The sequence below is a fragment of the Diabrotica virgifera genome, chromosome 4 (assembly GCF_917563875.1).
Source record: "Diabrotica virgifera virgifera chromosome 4, PGI_DIABVI_V3a".
NCBI classification, from domain to species: Eukaryota; Metazoa; Arthropoda; class Insecta; order Coleoptera; family Chrysomelidae; genus Diabrotica; species Diabrotica virgifera.
In genome coordinates, this window is record NC_065446.1 from 47,494,715 (window position 1) to 47,514,297 (window position 19,583).

The 19,583-nt window shown below is 32.3% G+C and overlaps 1 protein-coding gene and 1 long non-coding RNA gene across 4 annotated transcripts in view; both read right to left on the reverse strand.

The window, feature by feature from the left end:
* LOC114333029 (thyrostimulin beta-5 subunit-like) overlaps positions 1 to 2,414 on the reverse strand; it is a 150,836-nt gene extending 148,422 nt beyond the window's left edge. Inside the window, exon 1 of one of the 3 annotated variants that reach the window (XM_050649101.1) lies at positions 2,202 to 2,414. The gene's annotated coding sequence lies outside the window, so the exon portion shown is untranslated. The remainder of the gene's footprint in view (positions 1 to 2,201) is intronic. The other 2 variants (XM_050649102.1, XM_050649100.1) reach the window with 2 other exon arrangements.
* Positions 2,415 to 15,066: 12,652 nt separating this feature from the next.
* On the reverse strand, positions 15,067 to 17,822 carry LOC126883502 (uncharacterized). The gene is made up of 2 exons (XR_007697674.1): positions 17,707 to 17,822; positions 15,067 to 17,234 (listed from the first exon to the last, which is right to left on the reverse strand). It is a non-coding gene; the product is annotated as an uncharacterized LOC126883502 (long non-coding RNA).
* Between the last annotated feature and the right edge of the window lie 1,761 nt (positions 17,823 to 19,583).

Below are 19,583 nucleotides of genomic sequence, written 5' to 3' on the forward strand. Positions count from 1 at the left end.
TTTATGGAAATTCGATACAAAATCAATGTAAACTCGTTACTCGTAAAATCATGACGGCAACTGTCTCAGGGGCACCTGTTGCTCAGAATGGGCGTTGACTCCTGGAGTTTTGTGGAAATTCGATACACAAACAATGCAATCTCGTACTTGCTAGTTTTTGGGTTCGCTGAATACGAATATCATAACAGCGATGGTCTCCGAAGGCACCTGCTGCCCAGGATGGGCCTCATCTCCTGAAGTTTTATGGAAATTCGATACAAAATCAATGTAAACTCGTTACTTGTGAATTTTTGAAGTCGCTGATCACAAAAATATCATGACCGAAACTGTCTCAGGGGCACCTGTTGCTCAGAACGGACTTTGACTCCTGGAGTTTTGTGGAAATTCGATACACAAACAATGCAATCTCGTACTCGCTAGTTTTTGGGTTCGCTGAATACCAATATCATAACAACGATGGTCGCCGAGGCACCTGCTACCCAGGATGGGCCTCATCTCCTGAAGTTTTATGGAAATTCGATACAAAATCAATGTAAACTCGTTACTTGTGAATTTTTGAAGTCGCTGATCACAAATATCATGACCGAAACTGTCTCAGGGGCACCTGTTGCTCAGAACGGACTTTGACTCCTGGAGTTTTGTGGAAATTCGATACACAAACAATGCAATCTCGTACTCGCTAGTTTTTGGGTTCGCTTGTAACAGTCCCACGCGTAATAGAAAATAAAAGCCTAAACGGTGGTGTTATTTGTATAACAGGAAAAGGGAATAGAATTTTGACAAGATGTTGTTATATCATATGAGGGAATGTTACACAATGAAGGACATTGCTACGGTCGCTCAAGTCTCAGAGATCTAAGAGATGTGGATTCTTAAGGGATGTTATTAGTATACTCTTATTAGCTTAGAAAAATAAAAAATAGAAAAATCGAAATAGGGATGTCAAATAAAAAAAATATTGGGCGCCACTGGTTACCTCAAGGGAACCAAAAATTTTGCAAAATAGAAATATTAAAAGAAAGATAGTATATATTAAATCAAAATAGAACTAGTATTAAATAGTATTAAAATACTTTAAATTTACAGCAAATATGGTGTGACTTACCTTGTCTACTCTATACTATACTCAGCAAATTCTTTATTATTCTTACGATTCAAGAGAGAAGGAAAAGAGAAAAAATAAGATGGTAATTAGCAAATAAAACATTACTTATTAAGACAAAAAATGAATTTACGAATCTGTGATCTCATGGTGTTACAAATTGAGATCAAGATTACCAAACAAATAAATGAAAGAAAAGTTCTACATAAAAAAAATTATACCTTGTAATCATTGTACTGGTTCTTTTGGTGGTTGTCTAAGGCGCGATTTCACTTCACTTTAAAGTCACTTTATAAATGATTGATACAGCAATAGTACATGTTTGATGAAACCATAGATCATAAAATAATTATAGAAAAATTCAGCATTGTCTAAATAAATTAGCACTTAGGTACTCGAACAAAAATATATAAAATGATTTGTTTTCTAGTTCATTAAACTGGATCAAAAATAGTAAAATGAAAACAACTCCGTGCTTTAAAAGAAAACTTCTACTTGCTTGTAAAGAACGATGGTACCAACAGTGGTACAAAATGTCGCGTTCGCTTAAAAACGGCGAAAACGCGGTGCTGCACGACTTGCTTAGACTATGTTGGGACCAACACTAACTAATCACAAAAAACTTCTGCAATACACTTGCAAAACTTAGCTGGAACTGCCTTGCTAATTTTTACTGGTAGCCGCATATTGCAGCCCGAGGCAACCGGCAAGATCTTAACTTGTCGATAGCTCTCTCTCTCTCCTGAACTCGATGACAGCCTTACTGGAACTTCACTCTATGTTTGCCCTAATGGAACTTCTTAACTCGATGACCTCTACAACAGAACTGATTAACCCGATCTCCTCAAACTCTAATCTCTCTAAAAATCAACGCCCTCTCAAAATCATAACACGATCTTCCCATAGACAATCCAACGAATAACTACAGATTCAAAACACTCAATCAATCAAATCCTAACTAATAGGAAGTTTCAAATTACGCACCACGGTAATCCCTTTGGCGTATACCAAAACAGCTCATCCAATCAATGAGAATAATACACAAAGAGACCTCAATATTTCACTCCACCCATTCTTCTCATCAAAAAAAAATGCTTACTTGGACGTAGTCACAGCGAAGGCCCGTTCTCATGGAAAATGCTTTAGTCAGCTATAAGAACACTTGTTAGATTATATAAACACACTCAGAGTGATTTAATCTTTATAAAATAAACATAACAGCGACATCCTGGCATATTTCAGTCTCCAAAATCATTTAGCACTTTGTCGGCGAGCTCTCATAAAGCATCACTGATACACTCAAAGACAATCACGTCATATTCGGCATAAAGACAGACCGTTTTTCTCAGTATAGTAAATACTCGAGGCACTTATCTACGTCGAAGATAAACAAAACAATATCGGATGATCCAATTCACCGCTAAAAATCCTGAGAACTGTACGATTGACAAGATACACATCATGAGAACGAAAAGATATCACAGATCCAATCCCACGCAAAACGCGGTCTTAACGATTCTCTGATCAACAAATATGAATTTAACGAATCTATTAGACAAAATGCTTATACCGGGGTCGTAATATAGTTATTGTCTTAGGTCACAAAAGTTAAGGAGTGGTCATTTACCTTCGCACCGTTATACGCTGAATACGGTAATTGTCTCAGGGGCACCTGTTGCTCAGAACGGGCTTTGACTCCTGGGGTTTTGTTGAAATTTAATACAAAAATAATGCAAACTCGTACTCGCTAGTTTTTGGGTTCGGTGAACCCAAACTTATTTAAATTGATTTTTAAACCTTGGACTTTTGCTAAGCACCACTTGATTAACGATTTTTTTTCAAAAATTTTACTGTTTTGTTTCCTCAAAGGTGATTTTTACCGTTAGACCAGGGCGCATCTGTAAAAATATTAGTACATTTGGACGTTGAGAGGTGACTCAAATTTTTTTACAGAAGTTGATTGAAAATAACTCAAATAATAATATTTGAGTTATCCTCCCTCTCAAAAAGGTCCGGAACATTGTCTAAATAATCAAAATGTCAAAAAAGAAGGAAAAATTCGATTTTTTCCTTGGTTTTTTGATTATAACTTTAAAAGTATTCATTTTCGAGAAAAGTTGTACTGATATAAAAGTTGCGTAATTAAATTTCCTATAATATAGAATTGGTTAAAATTTTAAAAAATAGTCAGCCTTGTTGCAAAATACCAATAATTGCGAAAAAAAACATACAAAAACAAGTATTCACATTTTACGTTTTTCAACCATTCATGCTACACTTATGACCTTCATATTTCACCCAGAAAAACTTTATCATGCAGTAAAATAATCCTATAAATTTCATTAAGATAGGTTCAATAGATTTTGCAAAATAAATTTTGAAATCCAGCTTCCGCAAAAAAAATTCATTTTTTCAAAATGTTACAGGACTAAAAATAAATAGTCCTGTCGCCAGGGGGGGTACAACGGCCTCGTTAATTCAGATGGACTTACTCAAGTTTTTTTTATGTATTTTGACCCGTAGAACACGAATTTTTTGGGTAACAGTTGATCCGGATGTCGATAAGATTGTTATAGACCAAGAACTTGAGGAATCAAATAACAGCGATTTTTGGCAAAACAAAACAATATTTTGTATTTTTTGGGCCATTTTAAGTAAAAAATATTTCTACAAGTTTTTTCGTAGGATGCACAGTTTTCGAGATAAACGCGGTTGAACTTTAAAAAAATCGAAAAATTGCAATTTCTGAACCCGAATAACTTTTGATTAAAAAATAAAATAGCAAGTCTGCTTACCGCATTTGAAAGTTTAAGTCAAATTATATCGGTTTTGATTATTTGCATTGGTAAAAATTTATTTTTTTATTGTTTAACAAAGCTATAAACACGTAGGGTTTCCCGTGCTTTTACATGCGTTTTACCGCATGTAACGTAGAAATAGTCTTGATTGCACTAGTACCTATTCTACCTACTCGTTCGATTTTAAATGAGAAATCATAGAAACATCACTCACGCACTAGTTGTTTGTAGCTTTGTTTAACAATAACACAATAAATTTTTAGCAATGCAAATAATCAAAACCGACATAATTTGACTTGAACTTTCAAAGGCGCTAAGCAGAATTGCTATTTTATTTTTTAATCAAAAGTTATTCGGGTTTAAAAATTGCAGTTTTTCGATTTTTTGAAAGTTCAACCGCGTTTATCTCGAAAACTGTGCATCCTACTAAAAAACTTGTAGAAATATTTTTTGCTTAAAATGACCCAAAAAATACAAAATATTGTTTTGTTTTGCCAAAAATCGCTGTTATTTGATTCCTCAAGTTCTTGGTCTATAACAATCTTATCGACATCCGGATCAACTGTTACCCAAAAAATTCGTGTTCTACGGGTCAAAATACATAAAAAAAACTTGGGTAAGTCCATCTGAATTAACGAGGCCGTTGTACCCCCCCTGGCGACAGGACTAAAAGCAGATAGCACGTTGAATTTTTTTTTGCTTATAGAAGTATACTATCCGTTTCATTTGCATTTTGCAAAACTAAAATCGATTAACCATCACGGCGTCAGGAATTTTTTTAAATAAACATTAATTATTGGTGCTACGCGCAGGACAGCGGATAGTTTGCTCTGATTGGGCATTCCAATGACCTTTGATAATGATTGATACATTTTAATTTTTATTACATTTCGATATAAATAAATAGATTTGTTTATTGCAAAATATAAACACATACTCTATCCTTTGAAATAACTTTTTTTTTAGCAAAAACTTTCTTTGTTCATATATTTTAACTTAGAAAATAAAAGTTTATTATTTTTAAACATATGCAATTGTGTAAACAATATTTCACAAACAATAATAACATTAGTTTGATTTTTGTGGAATTAAAATATTAAAATACAACAAAATATAGAGTAAGAAAATAATATATTAGAAAAAGATTAGAAAAAATTTTGGTGGAAATCAACTTGTGTGAATCGAACACCGCTGTCCTGCGCGTAGCACCAAAAATTAATGTTTATTTAAAAAAATTTCTGACGCCGTGGTAATTAATCGATTTTAATTTTGCAAATTGTAAATGTAAGGTACAGTACACTTCTATAAGCAAAAAAAATTCAACTTGCTATCTGCTTTATTTTTCTTGCGAAAGCTGGATTGCAAAATTTATTTTGCAAAATCTGTTAAACCGATCTTAATTAAATTTACAGTGTTATTTAGTATATCATAAAGTTTTTGTGGGTAAAATATGAAGGTCCTAAGTGTAGCATAAATGGTTGAAAGACGTAAAATGCGAATACTTGTTTTTGTATGGTTTTTTTCGCAATTATTGCTATTTTGCATTAAGGGTGACAATTTTTTTTAATTTTTAACTAATTCTTTATTGTAGGAAATTTAACTACGCAACTTTTATGTAAGTACAACTTTTTTCAGAAATGAACAGTTTTAAAGTTATAATCAAAAAACCAATAAAACAATCGAATTTTTCCTTCATATTTTGACATTTTGATTATTTAAACAATGTTCCGGACCATTTTGAGTGTGAGGATAACTCAAATATTCTTACTTGAGTTATTTTCAAGCAATTTTTGCAAAAAAATTTGAGTCACCTCTCAACGTCCAGCTCAAAACAGATGCGCCGTGGACTATGTATCTTTCATAAAATGTGGTCCAAGATTGATAATTTCTGCAAATTGAAAGAAATGCAAGCTGGGTGTTTAATTTTGCGGGAGAGTGTAATTCTGTCTGATAGAAACGCTAGTTCAATCATCTCGAGTATCTATTTGTAGGAGGTTTGTTATTATATTTACACATACCATATCGATTGTATAGCACAAAAGTATTCAATTTAGCTAAAATGTAATTGTGATAATAAAAAGTCTAAAAAAATATATTTTATTTTAGAGTTTGATGATTCTATCTTCATTCTACCTCAAGCTCCTCAAATAACAGAGGCGCGGTCAATATAGTTTTAAAAGGGATTAATCACTCGTACTTCGACTGTGGACTAGAAAGGTTTTACCTACTACATATATAGTGCAGTCAATAGTACTTATTAATTATTAGTGCAGTCAATGAGGGTATTTGGCTCCGAATTCCATCCTACTGCATCAATTTACGTAATATTTTCACTGTAAGTAGGGAATAGCTTACAAAGCAAAGTCTACCCTATATCCTCTGGCGCTTTTATCTTGGGGGTGGTTCCCACCCTTCTCGGGCACTTGGAGGTAGAAAATTTTGTGCTCAAAATAACCACGGAAGTGGCTAGGAAACCTAATTCTAAGCAAAGCAGTTTTATAATTTTTTTGAATACTCAATATTTTTTTAGTTTTTCGTGGTTGAAAATTTGCCATTTTCTTTGAAAAATGACACTTTTTCGGACGGTTTTTTGCGATTACCTTAAAACTAATCTAACGAAAAAAACTTTATAAATCATTTTTGTAACTTATGAAAAATCTTCTAATAGATATAATAATACAAAAAGAGATATGGTAGGTGGAAAAAAAAATTTTTTTGGTGCATGCTCAAATTGGTGTATTCAACTTAAAATATCAGAGGAATGGTTGGTTTTAGGGGTATAATGTTACAACTACCTTTTGTAGTGCTTGAAAAGATCTTTAAAACGAGCACTGTTAAATGTCAATTACATTCAAGCTAAGCGAGATATAGTGCAAAAAAGTTTATGACTAATGTATTTTAAGGAAAAATGAGAGGTGTATTGAATAACTCATCCACCAAAATTTATATGCATCGTTTTCCTTCTATCTTACCTTTTCTTATAGTGTTATCTCTATGTTGAAAAAGTTGGATGGGGTTAAAATAAATGGTTTTTGAAAAAAATAAGATCAAATTACAGAGCGCATTTTTAAATTTTCATAAAAATTTCCTAAAAACTCTAAAATAATAAGAGATACGAAAAAACGATACAGTATAAAAATGTAGGGTTTTTTTCAGATAACGAAATTAAGTAATTGAGATAAAAATATTTTGAGTTGTTTATTAAATAATATTAAGAACAAACTGATAAAAAGTTATTTATTGTTTATTATTTATGGAATATCTAAGCAGAGAATACACCAGGATATATTCTGTGATCCAAGTATTTTTTGTTAAAGATGTTCAAAATATATCTAAGCGTTCCACAGTAGCAATATATTATTTAAAAAATCACTTTATTACTTTTCCTCTTTTCTCGATTAAGTATTAGTTTTCATTGTATAGTATACAAATCATTATAATCACTGAATACATATTTTTCTTTGTGTGTCGTGCTTGTTTTCAAGCGTTGGCTATCGTCGTATTAACAAGCTGATGTTTCTAGGTCGGTAGCTATATGAAACAATTCCTCGACCGTTCGACCTGCCATTGTCTAATGTTACGAAGCCAGGAGAGTGGTTTTCTTCCAACCCAGCGTTTTCTTTCGATTTTGCCCTGAATGATCAACCGGAGTAAGCGATCTGAGGAACTAAGCGTAAGGACTGAATACATAGTGAAAAAATAATCATATTAATTAACCGAAATAATAATTTAATTCACATTACACAAGTAACGGTTATCCAAGAACATTCAAAAGCCCTCTCTAAAGTAATGATGACAATGTCATCGTGAAAAAATGTTTACATCTCCATACCAGTGAGAATTTTACTACACGTAATTCGCCGTGTAAAGAAAGAAAAAGCAGGGATAGCCATAAAAAATTTGCGCCTACGCCGTTAAATCCAATAACAAATGAGGAGCAGACTTTCTATATGCATTTTGTCCATTTTTTCAAATTTTCAACTAAAGATGGCATCGCAAACTATATGTATAGAGCCACCATTTTGTGTCACAAAAGAGGTTCTAACAAGTAATGACTTTCAAATATTTGGGAATTAATCTATCAGCCGACAACAATATCGAAGAAGAGGTAAAAGACCAAATAATTAAAGCCACCAGAACGGCCGGATGCCTAAACGACACAATTTGGAAAAACAAACACCTAAAACAAAACTTTGGAAACAAAGGCCCGAATATATAAGTCAGTTATTAGGCCAGTTATGACTTACACGGCCGAAACAAGACCATATACAAGCAAAACACGAAGACATCTGGAAACCAACGAAATGAAGATCTTAAGAAGGATTGCTGGAAAAGGACTACAGGATAGGGTAAGAAGTGAGGAAATCAGACGCATATGTGGAGTAGACAATATAAATACCTGGGTAAAGAACAGAAAAGAAAAGTGGAATGCGCACATAAGCAGGATGTCTGAATCAAGGATAGTAAGAATAGCCAGGGACAAGTCACCGTTAGGCAGGAGAAGTATAGGACGCCCAAGGAAAAGATGGAATGACAACTTAGGGGCAGAATGAAAGGCACCGTTGAAGAAAAACAGGCAGTACTGCCTATATAAAAAAAGAAGAAGAAGAAGAAAAGAGGTTCTAAATGAATTCTGTAGTCTGAAAATTAAATAAATAAAATACCTTGGACTTTCTATGTGCTGTATGTTCATTTACGGTAGACAAACTAACCGAAGTTTGTCCGTGCGCTATGGACTAATTGCGATTTGTTTGTCATTGGCAGTCATTGTCGTTGTATACTTGGTGTCTGTACTGTTAAGTTTGTTTTATGCGCGTTTGTTTTTCCAATCTTCAACAAAACAATATAAAATATTGGATGTAGTTGTGACAGGGGATCCTGTAGTTGGTGATACGGACCGTGGTAGCAGAAAAAGAAAAAGACATATAACTGGTAAAAACAAACTGATAAAAAGAAAAATGCAATCTGGCAGTGGTATTGTTGAGAAGCGTGGAGGGGACAAACGGTCTTTCAAGAATGTTGAAAAATTTGAAGCTGTTAAAAAATTTAAAGCCAGTTTGTAAGGACATGAATGTCATTACGGGCGTGCTAAATCTCGGCGCATTTATCTATCATCTGAAAACATACTATTTTATGGAATTTGTACAATCAGAGTACTGCTGAGAATTTGAAAGTAAATTACGAGTATTTTAGTAGCACCTTTAATACTCATTTTAATATTGCATTTGGAAGCCCTGCTATTGACGTATGTGGCTTTTGTGTCATGACCCAAACTTCTGTTAGCCTTTGCAAAGACAAAACTGAAATAGAGAAACTAAGACCTTCTCTACGTGTACATAAAATACGGGCCAAACAATTTTTTAAACTAATGAATGAAAAACCGGAACACACTGTTTCCTACTCTTTTGATCTTCAGCAGGTTCAAGTCTTACCTAGTTCCTATTCAAGATGCATTTTACGCCCAGCAGTTGTTTTTTATTGTTTTTGTGTAACGGACGTGGATATTAAAAAGCCAGTTTTCTACACCTAGATGGAACATCAAGCCAAAAGGGGATCTGCAGAAACAAGTTCTGATCTACGCGATTTTCGTAATAAATCTGAATGTGGATCAGATATAAAACAGTTAAGACTATTCGCAGATGGTTGTGTGGTTCAGAATAAAAATGCACACGTGATGCATTTGGTCATGTTATGGCTGTACAGATATGCCCCACAAACTATTAAATCTGTGGTACTTATTTTTCCGGTACGCGGACCGTGTTTTCGGACAAATTGAAAAAGTTACACGATCCTACAGTATGTACAATAAAAACCCCTACACAATATTATGACAGTTACTTCAAGAAGGGAGAAGTTAAACAACTTGGTAGAGACTGGACAGTTTATGATATAAAAAGTACATTAACCACTTAAAAAATTGAAGGAATCAGTGCAGCCAAACGAATTATCATTGAGAAATCACAAAACAACAACGATATTTTAGACCGAACTGTTCTACAGAAATGATGATCCATCTAAACAATTCCAAACATTATTGAAACGTGGAAAGAAGCTTTCGACTTTAAACCTACCTACTGTAGAACTTCAAACCCAAATTAAACCAAAAAAACTCCAGAACCTCTCGAAACTGTTAGTAGAACTATCAGAGACGAATTGGGTCAACGATCCTGAGCTAACATGGCTACAACCAATTCTTTCTGACACTGGCGATGGTGACACTTTCTGATTTTTCAATCAAAATGCGTTTTGTCCAAGGATGGCAATCTAAATGCAGTTTGTCCAACAGTTTTTTCAAGTTTTTTGGGATATTATTAATACTAGATTTTTGGCATATAAGTATAATATTTGAATGATTTTTTATCCATTTTTTAGGTGTATCAGTTTTTCGTTTAATTGCTTGCCAAACGCATAGCAGTTTTTCTCTATTTGCCAAAATTACAAAATATGGACAAAATGCATTTAGAAAATCTGCTCCTCAAATGGATTTAAACTCACCGATTTTGGACCGTTTCATATTATTGTTAAGCATTTATAATTAAATGTGGGTCGATTATATTCAATGAAATTAGGTCAAACAATGTATTAGGTAAAAGAATGAATAAAATTAAATATTCATTATGAATTTAAATTAATATTATTAAAATGTTGAAATTTGTACGGTTGATGGTAATCGTATTAAAATTGAATTAAATTCGGGTAGTATTGCCCATGGATTAGTTGAAGTTCTCTTTTATTTACATACGCACAACAGGCCGTTAAGACCTAGGAAATTTTTATAAAACACAATCATAAAATTAACTAATTACAATTATTTTAAACAAAACTCGAACTTAAGTATATACAAAATTCTTAACTAATCTGAAGGACCTGATGAACAATATTTCTATATTTACTTCTGTTTGTGCTTTTCTTTTATAGTCCCTCACCTCCACGTGTTAGTTAGTTAGTTAGTTAGTTAGTTATCTTCATTCCAAAAAATAACAAATTTACAATAAATATAATTTTAACAAAAATATTTGTACAAGAACAATATGTGATTTTAGCCTAAGCGTTGGAACCGTCTAGATCATTAAAATTTATTAAAAAGAATTCATCCAGACTATAAAAAAAATATTGACCTAACAAAATTTAATTTTTTTTTTAAACTTACATATTGAAAGTGCTTTAATCCCAGTGGGCAAATGGTTGTATACTTTAATACCGGAGTACAATGGACCATTTCGAGTACGTCTATAATTATAATTGGGAAGAATTATATCTTGCCTGCGTGTATTGTGACTGTGTATATCAGAAGGTTTTAACAATTCATGTCGTTTTCTATGTATAAGTAGAGACATCTTATAAATATAAATATTAATGAGCGTCATTATTCCATGATCTTTGAAGAGAGGTCTACATGAAGTTCTATTTGTTAAGTTGAATAGTGCTCGAATTGCTCGTTTTTGAGCCACAAATGTGGATTTTGCTGTGCTAGCCGCGCCCCAAAATTCCACACCATATTGCATAATACTTTGAAATTGAGCAAAATAAACTATTTTTGCCACACAAAAATTTGTATTTTGTCTAATTGCTCTTATGGCATATGTAGCTCTGCTGAGGGTTTTATTAAGTTCAGTTATGTGGTAACTCCAATCAAGTTCGCTGTCTATGTTTATGCCTAACAATTTAATTGTATGACAAGAAGTAATGCTTTCTTGATCTACTTTAATAACAACATCTTCCACATTTTGATACAAATGAAAACGGATACTTTGTGTTTTACTAATATTCAGAACCAATTTATTGGCGAGAAACCAGTCTGATATCTCTTCAACTGTAGTAGCGGCACAGGATGTTAATGTATCAGAACTATCGCCTTTAATTACTATACTCGTATCATCTGCAAAAAGTGAAAATGTGGTATTCGGGAAACTAGCTACCAAGTCATTGATATAGATAAGAAACAGTGTTGGTCCTAAAACAGACCCTTGTGGAACTCCACACTGAACTTCTGCGAAATTTGAATAGGATGGCGTCACAGCTACTATCAGAATTATTTAATCTAACACACGTTTTTCTGAGTGATAGGTATGTCTGAAACCATTTATGTGGTGTACCTCTAATGCCGTAGTAGTAGATCTTGTCCAGTAGTATTTGATGGTCTACGCAATCGAATGCTTTCGATAAATCACAGAAAATACCAAGAGGATGGTGTTTTGCTTCCAAGATTTTATGCACATTTTCGATTAGAGAAAATGCTGCATCTGTAGTACTCATATCAGATCTAAAGCCATATTGAGAAGTTGTTAGAATTTTATGTTTATTTAAAAAAGAAGTAATTGTTTATTTACGCACCATTCTAATAGTTTTGAAAGGGACGGTAATAGAGACACTCCGCGATAGTTCTCTATATTACACCTATCACCTTTTTTATGTACAGGAATAACTACCGATTTTTTAAAACATTTAGGAAATATTCCGTTTTCAAGAGACAAATTAAAAAGAAAAACTAAAGGCCTACAAAGGGTATCAATATTTTCTTTTACAAGGGTAACTGGAATTTTGTCAAGCCCCGCGGATTTCTTTGGTTTTTGTGACAAAATGCACTCCCTGACATCAGTTTCTATTAAAGGTCCAAAAAACAATGAACTTACATTATTTGCCGGTAAACTCTGCAAATAGTTATCACTAGATTTTTTACTTTTGATATTAGGAATAATACTTGATGCAATGTGTTGAAAATAAGATTTAATTTCTTCTGCAACTTCAGTTGAATTTGTGATATCAATATCATATTTTTTAATAAATATATCTTTCTTAGCTGTTATGTTTCTTTTGATAAAATGTGAAATTAAATCCCATGTCGCTTTAGATTTATTATTTGAGGAGTTGATTATACCGTGGAAGTACTTATTTTTTGCCTCTTTAATTATTTGTTGTAACCATCGACAATACGTTTTAATGTAGTTTTTTATGGTAATATTATTTGTATATTTTTTTAGTTGTAATAAGAATCTTTTGTTTTTTGACGATACTTTTATTCCGGGAGTTAACCAACCTTTAAAATTTCTTTTGTTATGTATTTTTTTACGTTTAGTCGGGAACGCGTATTCGAAGCCCGAACCAATTTTTTCATTAAAAACATTATAAGCTACTTCCACATCTGATATTTCATATACATCATTAAAGTCGCACTGACGAAGATACTCAAGAAATTTTAATTTATTAGTTTGACAAAAGGATCTAACCAGATGATATTGATTATTAGCATCAGCTTTATCCACACTTATGGTTAAAATTTGAGCTTTGTGATCAGACACTCCTACTTCAAATGTTCCTTCCTCCATTTTATTAATCCACCCCGTTCTGGGTATACCTGTTCTTTTGGGACCGATTAATAGTTCAGAGAAATAAGGGAAAACAATATCCTGTTGGTGACACAACCCCCTCCAGGTCTAAACCAAATTTTTTGAGTAGTATGGATATCTATATTAATAACCTATATGTTTCCTGCAGCCGATTTTGATGATATACATAGTTATAAACAAATGAAGGTCAAAAAACGGTAAATTTTCGCTTTTTTCGTCTATAACCAAGAAGTTAAGTATTTTAAACAAATTTAAGAGTTAGAAACTCATAAATCGTATAAAAAACTTTAATATGGCGTTCACTGAATATGTCTATCCTTATTGGTTGCTTAGAAAATTGCAAAATAAATAATAAATTTTGAGTTTTTATAAATATTCATAACTTATGTAAAAATTAACTTAGAACGTTCTTATTACACAAAATGCTGAGAATTTTGGTCCTTAAATCATACCCTAAATTTCAAAGCAATTGGTCAAATAGTTTAAAAGGTATTTAATTTGTTTATCCCAAATTAATTTTTTTGCAACGCTATAAGTCAGAAAATGATGAAGTTACACTAATACTTTGGATAGTTTATAAAAGAAGAAGATTTATACTATTAATTTAATTAAAAAATATAACAAAAGATAATTCTAAATACTGCAAAATTATTTTGCAAAAACATGTGAATTAAAAAAAGGGGGGGCTAACTTCATCCCTAATTGTCCCAGGACAATTGTTTTTCTTTCTAAGTGTGTATAAAAATTCAGTCTTTCCAAATATGAAAAAATAATTTTTCTACGGGGAACGGTTAAAAAGTTATTCTAATTGTTTTTAAGTAAGCAAAAAATCGACGTGTTTTTGCAAAATAATTTTACACTGTTTAAAATTACTTTTTGTCATTTTTTTTAATTAAGTCAATAGTATAAATGTTCTTCTTCCATAAACTGTCAGAAGTCTTACTGTAACCTCATAATTTTCTGACGTAGAGTGTTGCAAAAAAAATCAATTTGGGATAAACAAATTAAATAACTTTTAAACTGTTTGACCAATTGCTTTGAAATTTAAAATATAATTTAAGCACCAAAAGTCTCAGCAATTCGTGTAATAAGAACGTTGTAAGTTAATTTTTACATAAGTTATGAATATTTAAAAAACCTCAAAATTTATGATTTATTTTGCAATTTTCTAAGCAACCAATAAGGATAGATATATTTAGCGAACGCCATATTGAAATTTTTTTAGACGATTTATGAGTTTCTTACTCTCAAATTTATTTAAAATGCTTAACTTTTTGGTTATAGACGAAAAAAGCGAAAATTTACCGTTTTTTGATCTTCATTTGTTTATAACTCTGTATATCATCAAAATTGGCTGCAGGAAACATAAAGGTTATTAATATAGATGTCCATACTACTCAAAAAATTTGGTTTCGGCCTGGAGGTAAATGTGTCACGAGAAAAATCTTATTTCTCTGGACTATAATATTCTGATCATAACTAGTTTAGGCATTCTGTTCGCTGAAATTCTTTCTACGTTGATCATTTGATCCTTTGCGACTTGACGAACCTGTTGGTGGTAGGTACTTTGTGCAAAGCCATTAATTCGTTGTTGGCTGTTGGTTCTTGTTGTCGTGTCCATATTGACAATGACATATCGAACTCATCTTCAACTGTCAACATTGGACCAAGAAACAAATTCGATATAACATCACCAACACTAGCACGGCGAGCATGAGACTTTATGTGGGTCCTTGTATTCTACTCAGTAGCGTACTGATAGATCGGCGGGTCCTGGTTCCAGTTGGGATGCGGGCCCGCCCCCAAATAAAAATACACATTGTATATCAAAAGTTTTTAATAAACATTAAATAGAAATCATAATATATCATAAAATAAATCATATTAAGTGATATATATTGTGCCGATGTGTGCTTTTGCCCAGAGGGTAAGTTTCACCCCTTCTCGGAGGTGAAAAACATACGTTCAAGATAAGTCTGGAATTTGACAAACTGACTAATTCTAAGCAACTTTAGTTCTGTAGAGTTTTTTCACTAAGTCAATACTTTTCGAGATATTTGTGAGTGAATATGTTCATTTTTCACAAAAAAAAACACCTGTGGAGACGGTTTTTTTAAAAAATATTGTTAATAACAATATAGCCCATAAAAAAGTGAAAAAAATGGTGTATATGCGAAGTCTGTAGACACAGGAGAAGCAGAGTTATAGGTAATGAAAAGTAGGTTGTTATTCGTCAAAGTCCAATTCGAATAATATTTCAACGTTAAATATCCAAAAAATGAAGCGCTTTTTTGTATTTTTTCTTTTAGTTTCTAGCATCAATATTAAGTGTGATGCTCAAAATAAAGTTGGTCCCTTTTTTGGTAAAAAAATCGTAAAAATCACCCCCTAATTTGCATCCCAAATAGAATTAATCGTTACCTCTTCACAAATTACTTGACTTATGTATTGTTTACATGATCTGTAAGTTTTTGAAAGTACTTATTTTTGAAAAAACATTTTTTTTTAAATACCTATTCTACGCAACTAGTAAAAAATATTGGTTTTACTATTGTGAATATTTTGGACTTTTTGGTTTCCTGAAGACAAAAATTGGTTATATAAGATACGGCTGTTCAAAATTTGCATACACTCGTGATTAGTGATTCGTTTAAGCCCATTTTTGAACCAACGAATCTTACATATCTTATAAACAATACATAAGTAAAGTAATTTGTGAAGCGGTAACGATTAATTTCGTTTGGGATGCTAAAGACACCAAAATTATTTTGATCGTAACTTACTTACTTTTGATGTTGTAAACTTTTTAAAAATCAATGGAATGTCTAAACAGTAATATTAATTCTATCGCTTTTCATACTGTCATGATTGATCAATTTACGCCAGCCGTTTTTATAAATAATGAAACTCAAAAATTGTCTACATCGAAATCTCCAATCATAATTAGAAACCTTAATATCGGAAAACTAAAACAGCTTTTAAAAAATGAACATTGGAATGAAATTTATATCAACAAAATTGATTCTCAAATTTCATATTATGATACATTTATAAATAAGTTAAATAATTACATACAAACCTCTGGGGAGATAAAACGGTTAAATAAAAAATATAAAAAAAAAACTTGGATAACGGTGGGGTTGATCTTTTGTCAAACGACGAGATTTGCTTAAAAAGAAATTAGTGTCTATATTTATCCTTATATATCCTTACCACTACATATTGCCTATATTGTTTTCAAATTTTTTGATGAATAGTCATTCTTCGTTTTTATTTATAAGTAACTATGTATAGAAAAGTCACATTCTAATGTTTTGACAGTTCTCTTACGTCAAAAATTTTGACCTACGTAATATCGCTTTTGTAGTAAAAATACTATACACACATTTCTTAGTGTCACAAACAGTCACATTTCTTAGTGTGTACTTATGTAGTTCACAATGTCCCCATCAAATTAGAACCAAAAGAAGCAAAAAGCGCGTTAGAGCGGGCCCCCGCGTGGCCAGGGCCATGGTGCCGAGGAACCCGCGGAATCATGCTCAGTACGCCACTGAATTCTACTCCTCTGCATTCTCCAGGCATACGGTATACTATCAGTAAATAGGAATGAATTTCGGTACCATTTCTTTGGATATAATTCAGGATCTACATTCTGGTAATTGTGAAGTTACTTTATATAAAAAAAACTGTCTCTGCTGACAGGCAAGTACAAGATACTATTAAAGACTTAGCTTGTGGTGTGAAGGCTTCTTCCGGTGCTGTCCTAGGTTATCCACAGCTCCAGATCTTCTTCGGGAGGCGCCAGGTGGAAGTTTGATGCATGATGTTTGCCTACGGAGCTATTTAACTGTTCGTCGAACCCATGGGTGACTGTCTTGAGGAACTGGTACTCTACTATTCACGATGTGGTTACTTTCTGGGGAACATACTATTATCTGGGCCAAAACAGACGAGTTAAGGCTAGGGCCACGCCCTTCTCCTGGATGCCTAGAAGAGAAATCAAGATGTAGATAACCCGCAGCATAAATGTATGAAGGGCCCCTACCACCTAAGTCAACAAAAATTTAATATTCCCCACCAACATCACAGAAAACCTTAGAGGTGGCTTCTAAACCAAACAGTAGGCCCCAAATATTTTAATTTGAACACCCCAATTACAAAATACAATTAAATAAATGAATAAAAATAAATTAATTTAATGTCACATATTTCCCTAAAATTAACGTAATAAATTAAACTTGAAAATGATTAATATTTAACACAACTGCAGATGCTAATGAATTAGCATTCACGGAAAATAAATAAATAAATACCCCAAAATTATTTTCTTATTGGATGAATCAAATTTACAATACAAATATAATAGGTAAAAATATAAATATATTCTGCAGTTTCGAGTTAGTCAATTAATAAAAATATGATCTGAAAACTAAACGATAAAACCACAAAAACAACTTACCAATTGTAGTTACTTGGCGGATATTATAGAAATGAGCTAGAAAGGAACCAGCCTGGTATTTATGAAAGTAAAATAAATTAACTGAAGTAAAAGAAATTAACTAAAGGTCAGTATCAGCTGATAACGAAAGATACACTCTTATTGAAATTGGCAAAGTTGAACGTTTTAAAATTACAAAAAATGAATGGCTTGATAAATTATTTTGCTTCGGAATAAAATATCTAGAAATAACGACTACTGGAAATAAACGTTTTAAAATGAAAATGACAATAATAATATCTCAATAAATACTATTCGACATAATGGAAATAACTTTTCTAATTTAAATCAGGCATCACTAACTTCATTATAAAACTGAAAATGTACATACAGTGTACACAAAAAGAATACAAATGGAGCGACTAATAAATATTTGCTAAAAATGAAAATCAACAGCTACCTGGGAGAACATCTAAATGCAGAGTGGGTCTTATTAAAATAAATTCTATAAAGTAGCGGGTTTACACGCAACATTCTCTCTCACCCGTCTTCTATATTCGTTCCTTCAAATACGCCTCTCAATATTTTCCGTCCCCATCTTTTCATCTTTCATCGAAAAACTTGTAAGAACATTTTTTGCTGATAGAACCCAAGAAATACAAAAAAATGTTTTATTTTGCAAAAAATCGATGTTATGTAATTCCTTAAGTTCTTTGTTTATAACAATTTTATCGACATCCGGACCACCTGTTACCCAAAAAATTCGTATTTTACGGGTCAAAATACATAAAAAAAACTTGGGTAAGTCCATCTATATAAAGGAGGCCGTTGCACCCCCTCCTGGCGACAGCATTAATTTGTTTATAAGCCAAAAAATTGTTTATAATTTTAAAGCATTGCTGAAGCTGCTTAAATAATGCGATTTTAATGCTGCAAGGTGTATTAGATAGGTAAAGTGCCTGTTTGTATGTAAAAAAATAGAAAAAATGGTCTACATTTGTTCAGAAAGTTTTTAAAAAATTTGAACTTGTTTAAAAAAATTTAGATTGCTAAATTATTATGCAAAATCTATTAGGTCGATTTTAATTAAATTTGGTGGACAGTTTAAGTATGTTATAAAAATTTTTTGAGAGAATTGCAAAGGTTCTAACTGCTACCAAAGTGGTTGAAAAACATTGAACAAAAACAGGCTTATTTTGCCCCCTTATTTTGTATTTATTGCTATTTTGCAGAAAGGGTAATAATTTAAGACATTTTTAATCAGTCGTATGTCATACAAAATTTAATTATCTTTATTTTATTTTTCTACGACTTCGTTCCAAAATGAATCGTTTTAAAGTTATAAGCAAAGCAATTAAAAAAAATTCGATGTTTATCGAAATTATTAAATATTTTAATTTTTTTATTAATGTTCCGGGCATATTTGAGAAGGAGCATAAGTCAATTATAATTATTAACGAAGTTGTCGCCTAACTTTATTTGCAAAAATCCGAATGCCACCTCTCACATCCACCTCAAAACAGATCCATCCTGGTCTAAATGTAATTTTCATTTGTCCCTCATGCAAAGTGTTCAAAAATTTTCCTGAAGCTCTTCCGAATCGAATGCAAAAGGAATGCGGTATTGGTGAAATTTGCTAATCATTTTAGGCACGATAAGACCCTATAACTTAAATAGTCGAACCTAAAAAAAACGCGTGCCCTCACTTTTTAGTGGCATATGCGTCGACGACAGTGGCGCATCAAACTTTCCACTTATGGACAGAATTCAATTTTTTTCATTTTTTTAAGTTCTATGTGATTAAGTAATAAGACATAGCGTAATTTTAGCCCACCACCCCTTTCCCCCTTCCCCCACCATCAAAAAATTCATTTTTCGTTTTTATTTTTTTAGATGGG